Here is an 8,616-nt window from a genome sequence, read left to right as displayed (position 1 = left end):
TAGTAGGTGTCCTATAGGTTTCAGTGGCATAGCCTCCCCTATCACTCAACCTTTGTGTGGGCTGAGTATACCCTTCTCTTGTACTTGAGCTTTGGTTGCTGTTGGCAGGTCAATGGGAGGAATTTACCTAGGCCAGTCAGCTGCAAGGACTGGCTATGATCACCGACCACCAACATCTGCCCTTTGTGGAGGATCAGCTGTGCAGGGGCTGGATGGTGGTGCTCTAATATGGTCTGTAGCTGTCCACTGGGTGCATTGGCCCTTGGGTTTCCAAGTGGGTGGGCCAAGGTCAGCCCCCACCTGAGTTTTGCCTGGGGCCACCCTGCCTGAGCTATAAGCAATCTGAGATGGCTGCTACTTTTGTTGGGCTTGGAGATTTCCAGGTAAAGCCAAGTTGTGAATCTAAGCTGGCTGCTGCTAATGCTGGGCCTGGAACTCACTGAGACCTGCTACTGTACGTTCGAGAGGACTTAGGAAGTTGTGAAGGCTGAGCCAAGACCAGTCATTCATATGGGAAAGCAGCTTTGGTGGGCCCATAAACTGGGTGGGGCAGAGTCTCTGGGCATCTCCAAGGTGGGTCAAACAGTGTTAGCTAGGTTGATGAAGTCTCAGATATGGCCCAGCTTTGCCAGCTTTGTAGTTGGAGGGTTTAGAAGAGGGTCAATGGCCTCTGCTCACCTTAATGTCAAACACTTCAGTTTCTCCCTGTAAACCACTGGTGCCTTTCAAGCTGCTACCCTGGTGCTGGAGCTCAGAGGGAGTGAGTCTGAACAGGTGAGTCTATGTGTGGGTTCTTTAAGAACTGCTTCGGGCTCCAGCAGTTTCTTCCACCCACTCAATTCCCACTGACTTTTGCAGCCAGAAGTTGTAGGGACTTATCTTTCTGGCAGTGGAACCCTGGGCTGGGGGGCCTGGTGTGGGGCTGGGACTCCTTGCTCCTGAGATATTCCTCCTGAATTTTTATCCACCACATGTGGGTGTGGAACCAGTTTGTTATGCATCTGTGCCCCTCCAACAAGTCTGGATGGATGTGGTTTCTTTAATTCCATAGTGTTCAGACTTCCATTCAACTCGATTTCTGATGGTTCTGAGTGATAGCTGTTCTATATTTTAGTTGTAATTTTGATGTGGAAGAGGCCAGCCATGTCTGCCTATACTGCCATCTTGACTGAAGTCACATTTATTTATTTATTTTAGAGAGAGGAGAAAGGAGGGAGAAAGAGATGAAGAGAAACATCAATGTGTGAGAGAAACTGTGTGCGATCAGTTGCCTCTCGCACACCCACAACTGGGTACCTAGCCTTGCAACCCAGGCATGTGCCCTGACTGGGAGTTGAACCAGTGACCTTTTAGATCACAGGCCTACACTCAGTCCACTAAGCCACACCAGCCAGGGCTGCTTTTTTTTTTTCTTTTTTTTTTTTTTAACAGAATTAGCATTTAGTCAGTCTTAACTCAAAATATTGTTTTCAGTAAGGTTTGCCTCACATTTCCTGCTTTCTTTAGTTCGTGTTCTGTTCAGTGAACCTCAGGAATACATGGATTGTTTCTCAGGTCCTTTCAATGAACTCTTTCAAGCCAGGGTTGATCATCATAAGAACCTGTTAATACATGTGCTAGTCGATGTAGGTTAGGGAGGCTGGGGTCATCGCTTTCCTGCAATATCTTAAATTCTAAGTTTCTTCATATTAGTCATAATGGCTGACCATTACATATTAAATTAAGCAATTAAATTTGTTGTCCTCTCCTTCTGCTCCTTGTTTTTTTCATATTTAAAGGTCCACATATTGAAAGTTCCCTAATTGGTAAATGATGTCATTTTGTAAGATATGCACAAGAATTTGAATTATATTGAGAATATACACAAGAAACAGATGGTTAGTCTGCTGGAGGCCCGGGCTTGGACTGGGATGGCCCCATGAAAATTGAAAATGAGTCAGATGTGTTGTCTGCGTACCTATGACTTCAGGCCCAGCCAGAGGCTGGCTGTCTCTGACCACAGACCTAACAACTGCAGCCCCAGTGATCGAGTCTTTGGAGATCTTTTTCTCCCGGACCAATTCTCAGGGACATATGACAGGGTGGAGGAACAGACCTTGAGAGGATTTTATGTGGTTAGCCAAGGCAAACTTCATCTGCTGAGAAACACCAGCATGGCAAGACCTTAACCCTGCCAGGTCTCACGTCATGCACCTATTGGGATTCTGCTCATTGACCATCCTTTGCTCTTTTTCCGCCCTTTAACCAATGACACATTATAAGACAAGAAAAGCTCAAGGAAGGTTAGATGAAAAACAATTTCACCAAGAATTTTTAGAAATATAGGTTTCATCAGGAGCATAGAGATTTCAATGGGTGACATCTGATTTTCCTGAGAAAAATCAGGAATGTCAAATAAATTGGAGCTCTGACCTAGTAGTGTGTGATTCACCTCTCTGTTTTGGGCCAAAAACTTCAAGTGAAGAAATGCCAGGTGACTCATGAGACGCCCTAATTAAGGGTCCTGGTGCATGATGGCAGGGGGGGTGGTCACAGCTGAGTCTCCTGGGACTACCAAATTCTGGAAAGCCTCCTCCTCAAATAAAACAGCTTGTGAGAACAGCCCACATTACAATTCTGAAATAACTTCTCATTATGGGACACGACTGTACAATTTTTGTTTCTTACAGCTGAATTTGGAAGTTCCTAGTATGAAGTATCAGAAATGGAAGTGCTCTTTGATTGGTTCCTCAAGGTCATGCTGATATAAATGAGATGAGGTTCTGACTGAAGAAAAAAGTGATACTTAAAGTACAAAACATTGCAGTTACAACTGAGTAACTGATAAGTTATTGTTCTGGTTCTATTTTGCACAAGTGTGGGAGTTATTCACAATTGTAGCAGTTTAGGCTATAAGTAGACAATAGTCATAGTCATAAATGGTTTTAATATTTATTTTTTAATGTTGAGGAAGAAACTGAGATGATTTTTAAAGGCATGTCCAGATTTTTTAAAAAGATGTTTATTTTTTTATTTATTTTTAGGGAGAGGGGAAGAGAGGGAGAAAGAGAGGGAGAGAAACACTGATTGATTGCCCCTTTCATGCCCCAACTGGGGACTGAACCTGCAGCAAAGGCACTTGCCCTGACTGGGAATCAAACCGGTGACCTTTTGGTTCACAGGCGGGTGTCCAATCCACTGACCTACACCAGCCAAGGCCTGCTTTTAATATTTAAATAGGAGAGAAAATCAGCAAAATAAGAAAAATAACAACTAAATGAAACCAGGAGGAAAAGATTCATAAAAAATAAAAACCAAACTTGATGGATTGAAAAGCTAAAATATGCCCTAGCTGGGTAGCTCAGTTGGTTAGAGCGTTGTAGTCCCTGTATGCCAAGGTTGCAAGTTTGATCCCTGATCAGGGCACATACAATAATTAACAAATGAGTGAGTGCATCAATAAACGGACAACAAATCGACATTTCTTTCTCTTGTCCCTTCCCTTAAGATCAATTAAAAAAAAAATATATATATATATATATATATACGCATATATAAAGAAAAGCTAAAAATAATGGCATTGGTAAATAAATCCCTAGCTGCTTCTTTGGAAAGACCATTGGAATAGACAAGTCTCTGACAAGCATAACCAAGGTGGGGTGGGCGTGGGGGATACAGAGCAATGGTAATAAGAAAGAAAACATAACCATAGATAAGGGTAAGATTAAAGGAACACTTAGAGAAGTCTATGTAAACAGGTAAAGATAGAGCGCTCTAAAAGCCTGATCTCACCTATATCACCAGGGGCAAAAACTGCAAGTCAGATAAGACACTGAAATCTAATAATATACTAAACATTTGTCATACAGAATCTCCTTTTCCCCAGGAAGGATTAATGGCCATAGGAACTACCCTCCAACTGTAAACAGAATAGGACAAAGTATACTACTAATCAACTGTTCTGCAATGTTGGACAACAGGCAGCCCAGGACTGATACCAAAAACGGGAGTGAATGAACGTGTTATGACGCTGGGGCTTTTCGCCATATTAAGGCAGTTTCCGTGATGTAGAACAGGGAGGGAACCCCAGATCAGGAAGGGGGATCCCAAATCAAGCCTAGTGTTCTTGAAAAGATAGGCCAGTAAGCCCCTGCGGCTGCCGAACCAGCATACGTGGCCCTGGCAACCAAGGTGACGGCAAGCTGGCCACACAGGGAAGCCTGGGGGAGCCTTTAAAATGAGAGCACGAAACCGCTGCTCTCTTAGATTTTCCCCTTTCCTGGCCGCGGGAGTTGGAGTTCCTGGCGCCTGTGCCCTGGGGACCAGGTGGCCTGGAACATTCCCAGGACCCCTCCCTGACCATTCCAGGGCCAGCCTGGGGCGTAGAGAGCTTTGCTAGCAGGGAGAGGAGGCAGGGAGCCTGATCTGGTGACAGGCCCTGCGCTCTTCCGCCACACGAGAGGTCCCACGGCTGTCTGGCCCATGGCCCACACCTCGTGTGGGCTTGGCGAGCCCCGTGCCTCTTTCCCAGATGGGAGGCCACAGGAGCTGCTGCCCGCCCATGGCCCACTCCAGAGTGGGCCTTTTGGTGACGGCTCTAGCGCAGCCAGGGGAGAGGCCCGTATCCTCTACGTGTTAGTCCAGTGCGAGCTCGGCCACTGCCGATCTGTCAGTGGGAGCCGCAGACACTGGAATCGCTGGCGGCTTAGGCCCCACAGCGTTGGAAGCCAGCTCCCTGCATGCAGGGTTCCGGGCTGGGATCCCTGCCTGACCGGACTCCAGCCTTTGGGACTCTAGGACCCAGTGCAGCAGAGCACATGGGTCCTGGACTGCTTCCACTCTCTCCCAGGGAGAGCAGTGCAGGGAGACGGAAAGCAGCACATAGGCACGAACTGGGAGGTTCCCTGAGAGTGTAGCGTCCCTTGCACTCGTGGAGTGATTGGCAGGCACCCCAGACCCTGAGAGACAGATACTATGAGGAGATGGTGACTCCGAACCCCAGGAGGGCATACCCCAGAGAGGATAGAGACCTATTTGCATGGCTGGCTTAAGCTCCAAAAGGACAAAGAAGCAAAATGGGCAACTTCTGGGTCTGGTCTTGGACTTTAATCTTAATGGGGGTGGCTGGTTAACAGTGCTTTGCAAATGAGGTTGGTTTGGAATGGTTCCAGCCTTCTCAGAACGGGTTTCCTGTTAATAAAAACCTGTTTCCTTCCTCACAAATCTTTGTAATATGTGTATACATGGTGACAAGTGGCTGGACTCCATGCTGCCTGGTTACACCAGGACAAATGGAATAGGGACACTGAGACAGATAAAAGGGCCAAGCAGGTCACAGCCATCTAGTAAATCTCAAAATGCAACTTTCCATAACCAAGGACACTTAAGAGCAAATAGTTTACACTTCTCCCTAACCAGAGGGTGAATAGCTTAAAGATGGCGTAAATCCAATTAGTACCATTTGTGGTGTATCTGGTGATGAATATTCTATTGTGATTCTCCCTAAGACCTTCCCTAAATTCCCAGCATGTAAAACCCTTCAGGCAAAGAACCGAGTCCTGTGCGCTCCCTCCCAGAGCACACCCAGGCCTTTCCCTTCTCCCTCTTCTTCCCCTGCAGGCGTGCATCTCCTAGGATTTGCAACCAGGGGAGCAATGGGCAGCAGCAGCTCATCCCAGGTTAACCCTCTGACCCTGTCTCCAGGAAAGGGGCCCTGGAGACTTCCCAGTGAGCTGACAGCAGCTCTGCCTTGGATCACTTTTGTCACTGTCACTTTTCCTTCCCAGTGAGCCAAAGCAGCTTCACCTAGGCACTCTCCTCTTGCTCCTTCTGTCCTAAGCCCTTCCTTGTTTCACTGTCCCCAGCTTTAATAAACACACTCTCAAAATCACCTCGACTCGTATCGTGAAATCTTTCCTGCACAAAGTCAAGAACCCACGCGCTACAGGCTGGCCTTAGGCAGACCCGTTCTGGGCCCGGTGGCTTTCTGGTAACACACAGGTCAGCAACGCGGTTGGAATTTGTGGGGAAGGATACCAATGAGGAGGGATCTGGAAATCGGAAAGGGTTCTCCTTAAATCTGTTACTAAGTTCTGGCCTGTGCATGTATTAGAGGAAACTACATGAGGCTAGGGAAAGAACCTCTAGAAAGCAGGCCAAAGTCTAGGGTTATACAAAACTGAGAGTATCTTACATTCTAACCAAAGCATCAGCATTTGAATCAGTTCTCAAAGCCAGATTCCACAGGGCAGTGCACAGAGACAGCCGGAGGACTCCAGTGCACACGGGGGGTGGGGGGCTGTATCATGGAAGTGGGGAGTGCTGGGGTCTTTTATAATGGGCACTGACTATGCCTGCTCTTTGCTATTATCTTCCAAGACTATAAGCAAACTTGCTTTTTGCTCTGAAGGAAGACACTCTCTCCCTTCCAAGATTGTTTGCCATCCAAATGTACTTGAAAACAGAGTCCAAAGCAGAGGGTAGTCTGCTTTGCTGGCAAGACGTGCAGAGACCCATGGTGAACTGTGCCCCAACACTTTTTGGGAGTCTGCTGCTTCAAAGGAGCATGTGAGGTCTTCTCTGGCCCACATACTTACTTAGATAACGTCTTTCCAGAATCTACTAGCTTTTAAAAACTGTCCTTTTAAAAATCTGTAACCTTTCCTATAAGATAGGTAAGGAAGTGTTTGTTTTCACAGTTTATAACTTTTATTGATTTTTAAATTTCTGATTGCCTGCTCTTTCCTCAGCATTTGCATCTTTTTTCTTCTTAAAAATATCTATTCTTTTAATGAGAAAATGTACACAATGTCTACAATTCTGAATAGTTAGTTCTCGTCTCCCTTCTAGTCTACCTCTGATACTCTGTTTCTAGGTCTACTTAGTACTAGACACACTGTTAAATTTGGCCCTAGTTCATCCTTTGGGTTGTGGGTGAGGCCCCCAGTTGGGGCATATGAGAGGCAACCAATCGATGTATCTCTCACACACTGATGTTTCCCTTACCCTCTTGCTCCCTCTTTCTCCCTCCTTTCCCCTCTCTCTAAAAATAAATAAATAAAATCTTTAAAAATAAAATAAAATTGTGTAGCAGTGCAGGACCAATCAGGAGTAATTTAAACCAGGAAAGCTTAATATAAAGAATTATTACCTATATCAGGGATTGGCTAGTAAGAAGTAAAGAGAACTCTAAAGAACATAGGAAGAATTAGCAGAGCAAAATACTGTATCTATTAGCCCCTCTGCACCCAATAGGCTGAGATGCAGACCTTGTTGAAGGCTCAGCTGTCTACTGAATGGCCGGTTGCTGCAGTGCCATGTTGGTGGGACTTGCCGGAAAGCAGCCCACTAGTGTGCTGGGGAAAGCTGCTCACAGGCAGATTCTCACTGGCCGCACTCTGCTACAAAACCACCTGCGGGAGCTGCTTGGAGAGGCTTCTAACTGCTGAGGGGTGCTGGCTGCTGTGCAGGGCAGAAGAGTGCCCTGGGGAGCCAGATCCAGCTGAGATGGCACCTGAACCAGAAACTGAAACTCCTGCCTCCTGCGACGTCTCTCCAGCACCCTCTGCTGACAAAGCTTCAGTGCCGGTGGACAATTTAAAGGACTCGGATTTATTTTCATAAAAGACTCAGAGTGAATTTGGGGCTGAGAGGAAACAAGTCCATAGCCAACATAAAGTCCATCTGGTAAGTGAATCCAGGACTCTTACTCTTGCAAATCTAAGCTTGGTCTTCTTGTTTTTAAAATGCTGGTCTTGGGGTAATATAAACTTGAAATTCCTTTTCATTCTAATTTCCCGCTGTTATTTTTAAACCAAGTGAGCGCTGAACTCCTCATCCATTCTTTCATTACTTTAGTTGTGCTGTTTCATGAGTGTTTGTCAGTCTTTGGAGAGAGTGTAGATAAAATTTTGTTCATTCTCAGTTCATTTGTTCACGCCTGTTAGAAATTGTTCTAGAAAGTGTGTGTGTGTGTGTGGTGTTAAACATGGTCGGCCTATTTTCATTTTTGGCCCATCTTATGGGTCCCTAATGAAGTTAAGTGTCAGTCTGTTCAGGCTGCCGTGACAGAATACCACAGACTGGGTGGCTAAAAACAGCAGAAACTTATTTCTCACAGTTCTGGGGGCTGAGAAGTCCAAGGTCAAGTGCAGCAGATTTGGTGTCTGGTAAGAATGCATTTATCAATTCATAGCCAGCTGCCTTTCCCGTGTCCTCACATGGTGGGAGGGCAAAGGAGTTCTCTGAGTCTCTTTTAAAAGGCACAAATCCAATTCATGAATGCTTTACTCGTGTGATCTGATGACCCACAAATGCCCACCTCCAAATACCATTCCACTGCTGATTAGGTTTTAACATACACATTTTAGTGAGACACAAACATTCAGTTCATAATCGGAAGTAAATTTAACTAAATCTTCCCAGGTGTTCCCATTCTCTTCCCTTCAAGGACCTACTTTGCCTCCACATTCTTTGCCTTGGCCTGTAAGATCCCTACGTAACCTGGCCCCTGGCTACTTCTTGGTCTTTATTCCCTAACACTCACTGGGTCAGTTATATTTTCCAGCCCAGAACAACCATTGTGTTCGCTACTCCTACCGAAGCATCTTTCTGTCCAGATTCTTACACATCAGGCTG

Source organism: Furipterus horrens, unplaced genomic scaffold (genome assembly GCF_987537825.1).
Source record: "Furipterus horrens unplaced genomic scaffold, mFurHor1.1.pri manual_scaffold_7, whole genome shotgun sequence".
Lineage (NCBI taxonomy): Eukaryota > Metazoa > Chordata > Mammalia > Chiroptera > Furipteridae > Furipterus > Furipterus horrens.
The sequence above is the reverse complement of the archived record's forward strand: the minus strand, read 5'-3'. Positions refer to the sequence as shown.